The following is a 15,806-nucleotide window of genomic DNA, read 5'->3' on the forward strand; positions in this document are numbered from 1 at the left end:
TGATGGGCCCAGAGTGTGAAAGTGCCAGACACCACTGCAAGTTACACCATTGTTGCAAGGGTTTCCCCGCCGCATTGAGCATCGGAATGGTTCCCGTGCCATTAGCTTTGTGTGTGGGCTAAGGGTAGGTTGCCAGTCTTGGCAGCAGGCCAGGAAGTATGGCTACAGGTGAATCTCCATTATTCAGTCCAGGAGTTCCTCTGGTGCGATTTGTCACCGGTCCCTACAAGCTGCTTTTGTTGGAGGTCGTGACATTTGTCCAAGGGTCGTTCCCTTGTGGAAGATCTCAGGGACCACATTTCCCCTTGAGGCTGAGTCCATTGTGTGGAAGCGTATGCGCCAGGAGTGGTTTGGTTCCCCAGAGGGCAGTGGCTCTTACGCTGAGTAATCCCATTTCCCCTGAGGGTGTCTCAGCGGTTCAGGATGACATCCCTATGCTGTGTCGGTGGGGAGGCGGCTCAGGCGGGGAAGTTCAAGGCCCATACCAGGGGTTTGATGGACGGCCGTGCTCTTTGTGTTGATGCCCGTGCACTCTGAAGGCATCTGTGCCATGATGCATTCACGTTTGGCTGTGGACACACAGACATGATGGGCTGCAAATGAAATGTTGAGGTGAGATATAGCGCACATCGCAGCGCACTTCGCTGGGCGGTATCACCCTTTGCCTCTGTGCCCCCGTTCACTTTTCTCAAACATCCCTGTGTTCTGTCACACTGAGGCAGGTGGTGGAGTGCCCGGGAACAAACACCTGCAGCAGCATGGGGCCCTCTGTATAGTCCATGAAACCTGGCGAAGTGAGGACAGTGCGGCAAGTTGAGGCAAGTCGAGGCAAAAGAGTCTCAGAGTGATTTTGGCGTGAAGTACTTGAGGATCCTCGTAGGAACCTTGTGGTGGTGAGTGGAAATTCTTTGCAGAAACCTAGATGTTTGGCCACGGGGACTTGTGCCCTGAGACTACACCCTCACCTTCTTGGCTCCTCCAGTGGCACCCCAGATCCGATGCCATGATCCTTAGCTCCATTGGCAGCCCCGTGGGTCGGCTCTGGCCGCTCCTGACTGCTGACATGATTGAGATCGTTGGCTGCCCTGCGGTGGAGCCTGCAACTTTGAACGTGCAGCCTTTGAGCAGGTGGATTGATGATGACTCCCATAAATGCACTGCTTGGAACTCTGAACCAATGAATGGGTCTCAGGTTTCTCCGCGGTCATGTCACTGACAGTCCCGGGGGCGAAAATACAATGCGCCAGGGCAAGTTACCCAGTTGCTGCAAGGGTTTGCCCTGCCAGTTTGGGCATTGGAATATCTCCAATGCCAATAGCTTTCTGTACGACCCAAGGGCATCGCCTCTGGCTTGACAAGGTTCGTGGTAGAAACCTTGTGGGGGTAAACGGAACTTCTTTGAAGAAACCTAGATGTTTGGCCACGGGGACTTGTGCGGCGAGACTACCCCGTCACATTCCGGGCTCTTCCTGGGGAACCCGAGCTCCAATGCCCTGAGACTTGGGTGCAATTTCTGCCCCGTGGCTCGAGTCTGGCCGCTCCCTACTGCTGAGAGGTTTTAGCTTGCTGACAATCCGCGACTTTGCACGTCCAGCCTTTGAGCAGCTGCGTGGATCGATGATGACTCCCATAAATGCATTCCTTCAAAATCTAAACAAAATGAATGAGCAATACCTACCATCTTCTCATCCTAACTGAGGTCCAGCACGTGGCTCCCAAAGGAAAATTAGGGAGAGGTCCATGTCGCATTTGCTACTGTGGGCGTGTGCAGCAACATTGTTCAAGTTGAGGGTGGCGGGCTTCTCGTGCAGAAAGAGCCATGTGGAAAGGAGCCTGGGATGTCCATCTACATGGGAAGGCTAAGGACAACTTGATGTCTCTGGGCACCTGAGTCTAGCCAAAACTGCTATATCCTGCCGCGGTCTGTATGCAGGTATGAAAGGAAGCGTGAGCCACTGGTACTCCTCTGGCTTCCCCTCGAGATCTACAGGCCACCCTCGAGCTCAGGTCGTTGCCTTGTTCCCGCAAGGAAGCAGAAGTCTCTGCACTCAGGGTCAGAGAAGGAGTCCTGGCCAGGCCAGGCTTCTATGTCATGTTCAGCTTGGGAGGTGGGATGTAGTTTACATTTGCCCTGATGGTCAGGGGAAATCAAATGGGCCACCGTCCCACAGATTTGGGCGACGCTGCTGGCTCCTCCTTGGGTTGTGTCCTGCTTGTGTGTTGTGTGTGGAGAGGTTGGAAAATGCCTTAGGCAATTCCAGGGGATATCAAGCTACTTAGGTGAGGGGTGGATTCGTCTGGATCCTGGTGGAGAGAGGAAGGCAAGGCGAGTGGGAAATACACGTGAGAGTGTTGGCTAAGCCCACAGGCTTACTGTTGGGTGGATAGATGTTCGGTGGACATAGGGTTCCCGGAACTCTTTTGGGATATCTTCAGGAGCATTTGGAGTCCCGTGTAGGGAAGGAACACAGGTGCACATTCATGGACCATCCCAACCTTTTCCTCTCCTTTCTCAATGTGCTTCACGGCGGGTCCTTGTTCCACTGAATGGTGCCTTCACAGCACAGTATGGTGTCTTCTCACTGGGCCCGATTTGGAGCCGTTGGGATGTTTTGTCCCTGTGTGGCCTCCTTGCCCCTATGTTGAGGATGTTAAGGTGTTCCTTCGGACAGCCCAGCGTCATTGCTATGCCCAGTCGGCATAGCATTCCCTGAGGTTTGGAGCTCTTCCCGGAGGTCTTTGGGCCCAACCATGCAGAAAGGAGCGAGTTGGCTGCCAAGGAAATGCTACAGGTTTAAGGGCTGGAGTGAATGTGTGCTGCAGGGGTCATTTTGTCCTGCCGCCTTCTGGTGCTGCGAGCCTGTGATCTCCAGCATGCATGGCTTCAAGCCAGAGAAGTCATGCCGGTTCAAGGGTCCAGGATGTTGGAGGCGTTCCCTCATTGCACGGCTGTGGGTGACACGTTGGTTTTGGAGGACCTGGGTCTCATGTTTTCTCCAAGGTCTTGTCCTTGAAGGGAAGAAAGACAATGTGCAAGGTGCTACGATAAGATACCCAGTTGCTGCAAGGGTTTGCTCCGCCACTTTGGGCATTGGAATGGCTCCCTTGCCATTAGCTGTGGTTGCGGTCCTAAGAAGTTCCTCTGGCTTGGAAGGAGACCAGGAAGTATGCCTGCTGGTGAGTCTCCCTTGATCAGTCCAGGGGTTCCTCAGGTGCCCTTTGTCACGGGTCCCTACGAGCCGCTTTTGATGGAGGTCGTCATATTCGGCCAAGGGCCCTTCCCTTGTGGAAGATCTCTCGCCTTAAGGGTGTGTCCACTGTGTGGAATCATAAGTGCCAAGGGCGTGTTTGTTGCCAAAGAGGGCACTTGCTCTTAGGCTGAGGGGGCCCAGTTGTCCTGAGGGTGTCTCAGGGGATCAGGAAGACATCGTTTTGCTGTGATGCGGGGCAGATTGCTCAGGAGAGGAATTTCAGGGCCCGAGACCAGGGTGTTGTTGGCCGGCGGCGCTCTTTGTCCTGATGGCCGCATGCTCTGAAGGCGCCTGTGCCACGATGCTTTCACGTTTGGGTGCGTACACACAGGCAAGACGGACAGCAAATGAAATGTTGAGGAGAGATAGAACACACATCACTGGGTGGTATCGACCTGTCCCTCGCTGCGCCCGTGCACCCTCCTCAAGCCTGCGTGTGTTCTCTCACCCGAGCCAGGTGGAATGCCAGGGAAAGAATGCTAGCAGCAGCCTGGGGCCATCCGTATAATCCCTGATACCCGTTGAAAGGAGGACGGCGTGGCAAGGCGAAGCCAGGCGAAGGAGTCTCGGATGGGTCCTGGCGTGCATTCCATGAGGATCCTGCTTTAACCCTTGTTGCGGTAAGGGACACTTCTTTGCTTAACCTAAAGGTTTGGCGACGGGAACGTGTGCACCGGGGCTACACCCTCACCTTCTGGTAATTTCTCGGGGAACACGAGCTTTCATGCCCTGAGAACTGGCTGCATTTCCTGACTCATGGCTCGGCTCTGGCCACTTCTGTACGCTGATATGATTCAGCTCGCTGGCCGTCCCATGGTGGAATCTGCAACTTTGCATGTCCAACGTTTGAGCCCGAGTTTGGATCGATGATGACTCCCACAAATGCTTTCCTTGGAAATCTGAACAAAATGAGTGAAAAATCCCTACCGTCTCCTCTTTGGAACTGAGGTCCAGCACGTGGCTCCCAAAAGGAAAGTAGGGAGAGGTTCACATTGCATTTGCGGCTGTGGGTGTCCACAGCCACGTTGTTCAAGTTGAGGGTTGTGGTCATCTCATGGGGAGAAGAGCCATTGGGAAAGGAGCCTGGGATGCCAATGCAGGTGGGAAGGCTTGGGACAGCTTGCCGTCTCTTTGTTCCTTGGTCTAGCCAGGACTGCTGTCCCCTGTCACGGTTCAGCATGCAGGTAGGAGAGGAAGCGTGCGCCATTGCTGGTTCTGCCACCTGCGCTTGTGTTCTACAGGTTGCCCCCACCTGCTGGTCATTGCCGTGTGGCCTCAAAGAAACAGAAGTCTGTAGGCTCAGGGTCAGAACAGGATTCCAGGCCTAGGCCAGGCTTCTTTGTCATGTTCTGCTTGGGAGACCATATGCAATTTAGGTTTCTCCTGATGAGGGGAGAAATCAAATGGGCCAGTGTTCCTGGGAGTTTAGGCAATCTGATGGCTCCTCCTCGGGTTGTGTCCTGCTTGTGTGTGCTGTGTGAAGGGGCTGGAAAATGCCTTAGTCAAGCTTGGTCACGGCAAGCTTCCTTGGTGAGGGGTGGCTCTGGCATCTTGCCGTGACACGTTGGGATCCCGGTGGAGAGAGAGTAAGGCAAGGCGAGTGAAAGAGACACGTGAGATGGCTGACTAAGCCCACAGGTTTATTGGTGGGTGGATAGATCGACGGTGGCCATGGGGTCCCCGGAACACATTTGGGATTCCCTCAGGAGCATCTGGAGGCACGTGTAGGGAGAGAATACGGGAGCACCTTTGTGGACTGTCCCGCCTCTTTCCTCTCCTTGGTCGATTTGCTTCATGGCGGGTCCTTGTCCAGCGAAAGGTTGCCTTCATGGCACAGTATGGTGTCTTCTCATGGGGGCCGATTTAGAGGCCTTGGGGTGTTTTGTCCCTGTCTGGCCACGTTCCCCCTGTGTTGAAGATGTGAAGGTGTTCCTGAGGACAGCCAAGCATCATTTCTATACTCGGCCCACATAGCGTTCCCTGAGGATTGGAGCTCTACTAGGAGGTCATTGGGCGCAACCATGCAGAAACAAGGGAGTCGGTTGCCAAGGAAAGGCTACAGTTTTAAGGGCAGGAGAGGATGTGTGGTGTGGGTGTCATTTTTCCTGCCACCCGCTGGTGCGTCGAGACTGTGGTATCCGGCGAGCCTGGCCACAGGCCAGACAAATCATACCGGTTCAAGTGTCTAGGCTGTTGTCTGGGTTCTCTCGTTGCATGGCTGTGGGTAACAAGTTGCTTGTAGAGTACCTGGGCCTCACGGTTTCCCCAATGTCACGTCACTGATGGGCCCAGAGTGTGAAAGTGCCAGACACCACTGCAAGTTACACCATTGTTGCAAGGGTTTCCCCGCCGCGTTGAGCATCGGAATGGTTCCCGTGCCATTAGCTTTGTGTGTGGGCTAAGGGTAGGTTGCCAGTCTTGGCAGCAGGCCAGGAAGTATGGCTACAGGTGAATCTCCATTATTCAGTCCAGGAGTTCCTCTGGTGCGATTTGTCACCGGTCCCTACAAGCTGCTTTTGTTGGAGGTCGTGACATTTGTCCAAGGGTCGTTCCCTTGTGGAAGATCTCAGGGACCACATTTCCCCTTGAGGCTGAGTCCATTGTGTGGAAGCGTATGCGACAGGAGTGGTTTGGTTCCCCAGAGGGCAGTGGCTCTTACGCTGAGTAATCCCATTTCCCCTGAGGGTGTCTCAGCGGTTCAGGATGACATCCCTATGCTGTGTCGGTGGGGAGGCGGCTCAGGCGGGGAAGTTCAAGGCCCATACCAGGGGTTTGATGGACGGCCGTGCTCTTTGTGTTGATGCCCGTGCACTCTGAAGGCATCTGTGCCATGATGCATTCACGTTTGGCTGTGGACACACAGACATGATGGGCTGCAAATGAAATGTTGAGGTGAGATATAGCGCACATCGCAGCGCACTTCGCTGGGCGGTATCACCCTTTGCCTCTGTGCCCCCGTTCACTTTTCTCAAACATCCCTGTGTTCTGTCACACTGAGGCAGGTGGTGGAGTGCCCGGGAACAAACACCTGCAGCAGCATGGGGCCCTCTGTATAGTCCATGAAACCTGGCGAAGTGAGGACAGTGCGGCAAGTTGAGGCAAGTCGAGGCAAAAGAGTCTCAGAGTGATTTTGGCGTGAAGTACTTGAGGATCCTCGTAGGAACCTTGTGGTGGTGAGTGGAAATTCTTTGCAGAAACCTAGATGTTTGGCCACGGGGACTTGTGCCCTGAGACTACACCCTCACCTTCTTGGCTCCTCCAGTGGCACCCCAGATCCGATGCCATGATCCTTAGCTCCATTGGCAGCCCCGTGGGTCGGCTCTGGCCGCTCCTGACTGCTGACATGATTGAGATCGTTGGCTGCACTGCGGTGGAGCCTGCAACTTTGAACGTGCAGCCTTTGAGCAGGTGGATTGATGATGACTCCCATAAATGCACTGCTTGGAACTCTGAACCAATGAATGGGTCTCAGGTTTCTCCGCGGTCATGTCACTGACAGTCCCGGGGGCGAAAATACAATGCGCCAGGGCAAGTTACCCAGTTGCTGCAAGGGTTTGCCCTGCCAGTTTGGGCATTGGAATATCTCCAATGCCAATAGCTTTCTGTACGACCCAAGGGCATCGCCTCTGGCTTGACAAGGTTCGTGGTAGAAACCTTGTGGGGGTAAACGGAACTTCTTTGAAGAAACCTAGATGTTTGGCCACGGGGACTTGTGCGGCCAGACTACCCCGTCACATTCCGGGCTCTTCCTGGGGAACCCGAGCTCCAATGCCCTGAGACTTGGGTGCAATTTCTGCCCCGTGGCTCGAGTCTGGCCGCTCCCTACTGCTGAGAGGTTTTAGCTTGCTGACAATCCGCGACTTTGCACGTCCAGCCTTTGAGCAGCTGCGTGGATCGATGATGACTCCCATAAATGCATTCCTTCAAAATCTAAACAAAATGAATGAGCAATACCTACCATCTTCTCATCCTAACTGAGGTCCAGCACGTGGCTCCCAAAGGAAAATTAGGGAGAGGTCCATGTCGCATTTGCTACTGTGGGCGTGTGCAGCAACATTGTTCAAGTTGAGGGTGGCGGGCTTCTCGTGCAGAAAGAGCCATGTGGAAAGGAGCCTGGGATGTCCATCTACATGGGAAGGCTAAGGACAACTTGATGTCTCTGGGCACCTGAGTCTAGCCAAAACTGCTATATCCTGCCGCGGTCTGTATGCAGGTATGAAAGGAAGCGTGAGCCACTGGTACTCCTCTGGCTTCCCCTCGAGATCTACAGGCCACCCTCGAGCTCAGGTCGTTGCCTTGTTCCCGCAAGGAAGCAGAAGTCTCTGCACTCAGGGTCAGAGAAGGAGTCCTGGCCAGGCCAGGCTTCTATGTCATGTTCAGCTTGGGAGGTGGGATGTAGTTTACATTTGCCCTGATGGTCAGGGGAAATCAAATGGGCCACCGTCCCACAGATTTGGGCGACGCTGCTGGCTCCTCCTTGGGTTGTGTCCTGCTTGTGTGTTGTGTGTGGAGAGGTTGGAAAATGCCTTAGGCAATTCCAGGGGATATCAAGCTACTTAGGTGAGGGGTGGATTCGTCTGGATCCTGGTGGAGAGAGGAAGGCAAGGCGAGTGGGAAATACACGTGAGAGTGTTGGCTAAGCCCACAGGCTTACTGTTGGGTGGATAGATGTTCGGTGGACATAGGGTTCCCGGAACTCTTTTGGGATATCTTCAGGAGCATTTGGAGTCCCGTGTAGGGAAGGAACACAGGTGCACATTCATGGACCATCCCAACCTTTTCCTCTCCTTTCTCAATGTGCTTCACGGCGGGTCCTTGTTCCACTGAATGGTGCCTTCACAGCACAGTATGGTGTCTTCTCACTGGGCCCGATTTGGAGCCGTTGGGATGTTTTGTCCCTGTGTGGCCTCCTTGCCCCTATGTTGAGGATGTTAAGGTGTTCCTTCGGACAGCCCAGCGTCATTGCTATGCCCAGTCGGCATAGCATTCCCTGAGGTTTGGAGCTCTTCCCGGAGGTCTTTGGGCCCAACCATGCAGAAAGGAGCGAGTTGGCTGCCAAGGAAATGCTACAGGTTTAAGGGCTGGAGTGAATGTGTGCTGCAGGGGTCATTTTGTCCTGCCGCCTTCTGGTGCTGCGAGCCTGTGATCTCCAGCATGCATGGCTTCAAGCCAGAGAAGTCATGCCGGTTCAAGGGTCCAGGATGTTGGAGGCGTTCCCTCATTGCACGGCTGTGGGTGACACGTTGGTTTTGGAGGACCTGGGTCTCATGTTTTCTCCAAGGTCTTGTCCTTGAAGGGAAGAAAGACAATGTGCAAGGTGCTACGATAAGATACCCAGTTGCTGCAAGGGTTTGCTCCGCCACTTTGGGCATTGGAATGGCTCCCTTGCCATTAGCTGTGGTTGCGGTCCTAAGAAGTTCCTCTGGCTTGGAAGGAGACCAGGAAGTATGCCTGCTGGTGAGTCTCCCTTGATCAGTCCAGGGGTTCCTCAGGTGCCCTTTGTCACGGGTCCCTACGAGCCGCTTTTGATGGAGGTCGTCATATTCGGCCAAGGGCCCTTCCCTTGTGGAAGATCTCTCGCCTTAAGGGTGTGTCCACTGTGTGGAATCATAAGTGCCAAGGGCGTGTTTGTTGCCAAAGAGGGCACTTGCTCTTAGGCTGAGGGGGCCCAGTTGTCCTGAGGGTGTCTCAGGGGATCAGGAAGACATCGTTTTGCTGTGATGCGGGGCAGATTGCTCAGGAGAGGAATTTCAGGGCCCGAGACCAGGGTGTTGTTGGCCGGCGGCGCTCTTTGTCCTGATGGCCGCATGCTCTGAAGGCGCCTGTGCCACGATGCTTTCACGTTTGGGTGCGTACACACAGGCAAGACGGACAGCAAATGAAATGTTGAGGAGAGATAGAACACACATCACTGGGTGGTATCGACCTGTCTCTCGCTGCGCCCGTGCACCCTCCTCAAGCCTGCGTGTGTTCTCTCACCCGAGCCAGGTGGAATGCCAGGGAAAGAATGCTAGCAGCAGCCTGGGGCCATCCGTATAATCCCTGATACCCGTTGAAAGGAGGACGGCGTGGCAAGGCGAAGCCAGGCGAAGGAGTCTCGGATGGGTCCTGGCGTGCATTCCATGAGGATCCTGCTTTAACCCTTGTTGCGGTAAGGGACACTTCTTTGCTTAACCTAAAGGTTTGGCGACGGGAACGTGTGCACCGGGGCTACACCCTCACCTTCTGGTAATTTCTCGGGGAACACGAGCTTTCATGCCCTGAGAACTGGCTGCATTTCCTGACTCATGGCTCGGCTCTGGCCACTTCTGTACGCTGATATGATTCAGCTCGCTGGCCGTCCCATGGTGGAATCTGCAACTTTGCATGTCCAACGTTTGAGCCCGAGTTTGGATCGATGATGACTCCCACAAATGCTTTCCTTGGAAATCTGAACAAAATGAGTGAAAAATCCCTACCGTCTCCTCTTTGGAACTGAGGTCCAGCACGTGGCTCCCAAAAGGAAAGTAGGGAGAGGTTCACATTGCATTTGCGGCTGTGGGTGTCCACAGCCACGTTGTTCAAGTTGAGGGTTGTGGTCATCTCATGGGGAGAAGAGCCATTGGGAAAGGAGCCTGGGATGCCAATGCAGGTGGGAAGGCTTGGGACAGCTTGCCGTCTCTTTGTTCCTTGGTCTAGCCAGGACTGCTGTCCCCTGTCACGGTTCAGCATGCAGGTAGGAGAGGAAGCGTGCGCCATTGCTGGTTCTGCCACCTGCGCTTGTGTTCTACAGGTTGCCCCCACCTGCTGGTCATTGCCGTGTGGCCTCAAAGAAACAGAAGTCTGTAGGCTCAGGGTCAGAACAGGATTCCAGGCCTAGGCCAGGCTTCTTTGTCATGTTCTGCTTGGGAGACCATATGCAATTTAGGTTTCTCCTGATGAGGGGAGAAATCAAATGGGCCAGTGTTCCTGGGAGTTTAGGCAATCTGATGGCTCCTCCTCGGGTTGTGTCCTGCTTGTGTGTGCTGTGTGAAGGGGCTGGAAAATGCCTTAGTCAAGCTTGGTCACGGCAAGCTTCCTTGGTGAGGGGTGGCTCTGGCATCTTGCCGTGACACGTTGGGATCCCGGTGGAGAGAGAGTAAGGCAAGGCGAGTGAAAGAGACACGTGAGATGGCTGACTAAGCCCACAGGTTTATTGGTGGGTGGATAGATCGACGGTGGCCATGGGGTCCCCGGAACACATTTGGGATTCCCTCAGGAGCATCTGGAGGCACGTGTAGGGAGAGAATACGGGAGCACCTTTGTGGACTGTCCCGCCTCTTTCCTCTCCTTGGTCGATTTGCTTCATGGCGGGTCCTTGTCCAGCGAAAGGTTGCCTTCATGGCACAGTATGGTGTCTTCTCATGGGGGCCGATTTAGAGGCCTTGGGGTGTTTTGTCCCTGTCTGGCCACGTTCCCCCTGTGTTGAAGATGTGAAGGTGTTCCTGAGGACAGCCAAGCATCATTTCTATACTCGGCCCACATAGCGTTCCCTGAGGATTGGAGCTCTACTAGGAGGTCATTGGGCGCAACCATGCAGAAACAAGGGAGTCGGTTGCCAAGGAAAGGCTACAGTTTTAAGGGCAGGAGAGGATGTGTGGTGTGGGTGTCATTTTTCCTGCCACCCGCTGGTGCGTCGAGACTGTGGTATCCGGCGAGCCTGGCCACAGGCCAGACAAATCATACCGGTTCAAGTGTCTAGGCTGTTGTCTGGGTTCTCTCGTTGCATGGCTGTGGGTAACAAGTTGCTTGTAGAGTACCTGGGCCTCACGGTTTCCCCAATGTCACGTCACTGATGGGCCCAGAGTGTGAAAGTGCCAGACACCACTGCAAGTTACACCATTGTTGCAAGGGTTTCCCCGCCGCGTTGAGCATCGGAATGGTTCCCGTGCCATTAGCTTTGTGTGTGGGCTAAGGGTAGGTTGCCAGTCTTGGCAGCAGGCCAGGAAGTATGGCTACAGGTGAATCTCCATTATTCAGTCCAGGAGTTCCTCTGGTGCGATTTGTCACCGGTCCCTACAAGCTGCTTTTGTTGGAGGTCGTGACATTTGTCCAAGGGTCGTTCCCTTGTGGAAGATCTCAGGGACCACATTTCCCCTTGAGGCTGAGTCCATTGTGTGGAAGCGTATGCGCCAGGAGTGGTTTGGTTCCCCAGAGGGCAGTGGCTCTTACGCTGAGTAATCCCATTTCCCCTGAGGGTGTCTCAGCGGTTCAGGATGACATCCCTATGCTGTGTCGGTGGGGAGGCGGCTCAGGCGGGGAAGTTCAAGGCCCATACCAGGGGTTTGATGGACGGCCGTGCTCTTTGTGTTGATGCCCGTGCACTCTGAAGGCATCTGTGCCATGATGCATTCACGTTTGGCTGTGGACACACAGACATGATGGGCTGCAAATGAAATGTTGAGGTGAGATATAGCGCACATCGCAGCGCACTTCGCTGGGCGGTATCACCCTTTGCCTCTGTGCCCCCGTTCACTTTTCTCAAACATCCCTGTGTTCTGTCACACTGAGGCAGGTGGTGGAGTGCCCGGGAACAAACACCTGCAGCAGCATGGGGCCCTCTGTATAGTCCATGAAACCTGGCGAAGTGAGGACAGTGCGGCAAGTTGAGGCAAGTCGAGGCAAAAGAGTCTCAGAGTGATTTTGGCGTGAAGTACTTGAGGATCCTCGTAGGAACCTTGTGGTGGTGAGTGGAAATTCTTTGCAGAAACCTAGATGTTTGGCCACGGGGACTTGTGCCCTGAGACTACACCCTCACCTTCTTGGCTCCTCCAGTGGCACCCCAGATCCGATGCCATGATCCTTAGCTCCATTGGCAGCCCCGTGGGTCGGCTCTGGCCGCTCCTGACTGCTGACATGATTGAGATCGTTGGCTGCACTGCGGTGGAGCCTGCAACTTTGAACGTGCAGCCTTTGAGCAGGTGGATTGATGATGACTCCCATAAATGCACTGCTTGGAACTCTGAACCAATGAATGGGTCTCAGGTTTCTCCGCGGTCATGTCACTGACAGTCCCGGGGGCGAAAATACAATGCGCCAGGGCAAGTTACCCAGTTGCTGCAAGGGTTTGCCCTGCCAGTTTGGGCATTGGAATATCTCCAATGCCAATAGCTTTCTGTACGACCCAAGGGCATCGCCTCTGGCTTGACAAGGTTCGTGGTAGAAACCTTGTGGGGGTAAACGGAACTTCTTTGAAGAAACCTAGATGTTTGGCCACGGGGACTTGTGCGGCCAGACTACCCCGTCACATTCCGGGCTCTTCCTGGGGAACCCGAGCTCCAATGCCCTGAGACTTGGGTGCAATTTCTGCCCCGTGGCTCGAGTCTGGCCGCTCCCTACTGCTGAGAGGTTTTAGCTTGCTGACAATCCGCGACTTTGCACGTCCAGCCTTTGAGCAGCTGCGTGGATCGATGATGACTCCCATAAATGCATTCCTTCAAAATCTAAACAAAATGAATGAGCAATACCTACCATCTTCTCATCCTAACTGAGGTCCAGCACGTGGCTCCCAAAGGAAAATTAGGGAGAGGTCCATGTCGCATTTGCTACTGTGGGCGTGTGCAGCAACATTGTTCAAGTTGAGGGTGGCGGGCTTCTCGTGCAGAAAGAGCCATGTGGAAAGGAGCCTGGGATGTCCATCTACATGGGAAGGCTAAGGACAACTTGATGTCTCTGGGCACCTGAGTCTAGCCAAAACTGCTATATCCTGCCGCGGTCTGTATGCAGGTATGAAAGGAAGCGTGAGCCACTGGTACTCCTCTGGCTTCCCCTCGAGATCTACAGGCCACCCTCGAGCTCAGGTCGTTGCCTTGTTCCCGCAAGGAAGCAGAAGTCTCTGCACTCAGGGTCAGAGAAGGAGTCCTGGCCAGGCCAGGCTTCTATGTCATGTTCAGCTTGGGAGGTGGGATGTAGTTTACATTTGCCCTGATGGTCAGGGGAAATCAAATGGGCCACCGTCCCACAGATTTGGGCGACGCTGCTGGCTCCTCCTTGGGTTGTGTCCTGCTTGTGTGTTGTGTGTGGAGAGGTTGGAAAATGCCTTAGGCAATTCCAGGGGATATCAAGCTACTTAGGTGAGGGGTGGATTCGTCTGGATCCTGGTGGAGAGAGGAAGGCAAGGCGAGTGGGAAATACACGTGAGAGTGTTGGCTAAGCCCACAGGCTTACTGTTGGGTGGATAGATGTTCGGTGGACATAGGGTTCCCGGAACTCTTTTGGGATATCTTCAGGAGCATTTGGAGTCCCGTGTAGGGAAGGAACACAGGTGCACATTCATGGACCATCCCAACCTTTTCCTCTCCTTTCTCAATGTGCTTCACGGCGGGTCCTTGTTCCACTGAATGGTGCCTTCACGGCACAGTATGGTGTCTTCTCACTGGGCCCGATTTGGAGCCGTTGGGATGTTTTGTCCCTGTGTGGCCTCCTTGCCCCTATGTTGAGGATGTTAAGGTGTTCCTTCGGACAGCCCAGCGTCATTGCTATGCCCAGTCGGCATAGCATTCCCTGAGGTTTGGAGCTCTTCCCGGAGGTCTTTGGGCCCAACCATGCAGAAAGAAGCGAGTTGGCTGCCAAGGAAATGCTACAGGTTTAAGGGCTGGAGTGAATGTGTGCTGCAGGGGTCATTTTGTCCTGCCGCCTTCTGGTGCTGCGAGCCTGTGATCTCCAGCATGCATGGCTTCAAGCCAGAGAAGTCATGCCGGTTCAAGGGTCCAGGATGTTGGAGGCGTTCCCTCATTGCACGGCTGTGGGTGACACGTTGGTTCTGGAGGACCAGGGTCTCATGGTTTCTCCAAGGTCTAGTCCTTGAAGGGAAGAAAGACAATGTGCAAGGTGGTACAATAAGATACCCAGTTGCTGCAAGGGTTTGCCCCGCCACTTTGGGCATTGGAATGGCTCCCTTGCCATTAGCTTTGGTTGCGGTCCTAAGAAGTTCCTCTGGCTTGGCAGGAGACCAGGAAGTATGCCTGCTGGTGAGTCTCCCTTGATCAGTCCAGGGGTTCCTCAGGTGCCCTTTGTCACGGGTCCCTACGAGCCGCTTTTGATGGAGGTCGTCATATTCGGCCAAGGGCCCTTCCCTTGTGGAAGATCTCTCGCCTTGAGGGTGTGTCCACTGTGTGGAATCATAAGTGCCAAGGGCGTGTTTGTTGCCAAAGAGGGCACTTGCTCTTAGGCTGAGGGGGCCCAGTTGTCCTGAGGGTGTCTCAGGGGATCAGGAAGACATCGTTTTGCTGTGATGCGGGGCAGATTGCTCAGGAGAGGAATTTCAGGGCCCGAGACCAGGGTGTTGTTGGCCGGCGGCGCTCTTTGTCCTGATGGCCGCATGCTCTGAAGGCGCCTGTGCCACGATGCTTTCACGTTTGGGTGCGTACACACAGGCAAGACGGACAGCAAATGAAATGTTGAGGAGAGATAGAACACACATCACTGGGTGGTATCGACCTGTCCCTCGCTGCGCCCGTGCACCCTCCTCAAGCCTGCGTGTGTTCTCTCACCCGAGCCAGGTGGAATGCCAGGGAAAGAATGCTAGCAGCAGCCTGGGGCCATCCGTATAATCCCTGATACCCGTTGAAAGGAGGACGGCGTGGCAAGGCGAGGCCAGGCGAAGGAGTCTCGGATGGGTCCTGGCGTGCATTCCATGAGGATCCTGCTTTAACCCTTGTTGCGGTAAGGGACACTTCTTTGCTTAACCTAAAGGTTTGGCGACGGGAACGTGTGCACCGGGGCTACACCCTCACCTTCTGGTAATTTCTCGGGGAACACGAGCTTTCATGCCCTGAGAACTGGCTGCATTTCCTGACTCATGGCTCGGCTCTGGCCACTTCTGTACGCTGATATGATTCAGCTCGCTGGCCGTCCCATGGTGGAATCTGCAACTTTGCATGTCCAACGTTTGAGCCCGAGTTTGGATCGATGATGACTCCCACAAATGCTTTCCTTGGAAATCTGAACAAAATGAGTGAAAAATCCCTACCGTCTCCTCTTTGGAACTGAGGTCCAGCACGTGGCTCCCAAAAGGAAAGTAGGGAGAGGTTCACATTGCATTTGCGGCTGTGGGTGTCCACAGCCACGTTGTTCAAGTTGAGGGTTGTGGTCATCTCATGGGGAGAAGAGCCATTGGGAAAGGAGCCTGGGATGCCAATGCAGGTGGGAAGGCTTGGGACAGCTTGCCGTCTCTTTGTTCCTTGGTCTAGCCAGGACTGCTGTCCCCTGTCACGGTTCAGCATGCAGGTAGGAGAGGAAGCGTGCGCCATTGCTGGTTCTGCCACCTGCGCTTGTGTTCTACAGGTTGCCCCCACCTGCTGGTCATTGCCGTGTGGCCTCAAAGAAACAGAAGTCTGTAGGCTCAGGGTCAGAACAGGATTCCAGGCCTAGGCCAGGCTTCTTTGTCATGTTCTGCTTGGGAGACCATATGCAATTTAGGTTTCTCCTGATGAGGGGAGAAATCAAATGGGCCAGTGTTCCTGGGAGTTTAGGCAATCTGATGGCTCCTCCTCGGGTTGTGTCCTGCTTGTGTGTGCTGTGTGAAGGGGCTGGAAA

General features: G+C 54.4%; 9 non-coding genes across 9 annotated transcripts; all 9 read left to right on the forward strand.

Annotated features, from left to right (window-relative positions):
- Positions 1-1,130: 1,130 nt before the first annotated feature.
- On the forward strand, positions 1,131-1,222 carry LOC137751937 (small nucleolar RNA SNORD116). Its single transcript, XR_011070996.1, has one exon. It is a non-coding gene; the product is annotated as a small nucleolar RNA SNORD116 (small nucleolar RNA).
- A 389-nt stretch (positions 1,223-1,611) lies between these two features.
- LOC137778402 (small nucleolar RNA SNORD116) lies at positions 1,612-1,703 on the forward strand. Its single transcript, XR_011076870.1, has one exon. It is a non-coding gene; the product is annotated as a small nucleolar RNA SNORD116 (small nucleolar RNA).
- A 2,408-nt stretch (positions 1,704-4,111) lies between these two features.
- On the forward strand, positions 4,112-4,203 carry LOC137753371 (small nucleolar RNA SNORD116). The gene has a single exon (XR_011071464.1). It is a non-coding gene; the product is annotated as a small nucleolar RNA SNORD116 (small nucleolar RNA).
- Positions 4,204-6,661: 2,458 nt separating this feature from the next.
- On the forward strand, positions 6,662-6,753 carry LOC137751938 (small nucleolar RNA SNORD116). Its single transcript, XR_011070997.1, has one exon. It is a non-coding gene; the product is annotated as a small nucleolar RNA SNORD116 (small nucleolar RNA).
- Positions 6,754-7,142: 389 nt separating this feature from the next.
- Positions 7,143-7,234, forward strand: LOC137778407 (small nucleolar RNA SNORD116). The gene has a single exon (XR_011076872.1). It is a non-coding gene; the product is annotated as a small nucleolar RNA SNORD116 (small nucleolar RNA).
- A 2,408-nt stretch (positions 7,235-9,642) lies between these two features.
- Positions 9,643-9,734, forward strand: LOC137753372 (small nucleolar RNA SNORD116). Its single transcript, XR_011071465.1, has one exon. It is a non-coding gene; the product is annotated as a small nucleolar RNA SNORD116 (small nucleolar RNA).
- Positions 9,735-12,192: 2,458 nt separating this feature from the next.
- LOC137751943 (small nucleolar RNA SNORD116) lies at positions 12,193-12,284 on the forward strand. Its single transcript, XR_011070998.1, has one exon. It is a non-coding gene; the product is annotated as a small nucleolar RNA SNORD116 (small nucleolar RNA).
- A 389-nt stretch (positions 12,285-12,673) lies between these two features.
- LOC137778413 (small nucleolar RNA SNORD116) lies at positions 12,674-12,765 on the forward strand. The gene has a single exon (XR_011076879.1). It is a non-coding gene; the product is annotated as a small nucleolar RNA SNORD116 (small nucleolar RNA).
- Positions 12,766-15,173: 2,408 nt separating this feature from the next.
- Positions 15,174-15,265, forward strand: LOC137753376 (small nucleolar RNA SNORD116). The gene has a single exon (XR_011071466.1). It is a non-coding gene; the product is annotated as a small nucleolar RNA SNORD116 (small nucleolar RNA).
- Positions 15,266-15,806: the final 541 nt, after the last annotated feature.

Source organism: Eschrichtius robustus, chromosome 1, assembly GCF_028021215.1.
Source record: "Eschrichtius robustus isolate mEscRob2 chromosome 1, mEscRob2.pri, whole genome shotgun sequence".
Lineage (NCBI taxonomy): Eukaryota > Metazoa > Chordata > Mammalia > Artiodactyla > Eschrichtiidae > Eschrichtius > Eschrichtius robustus.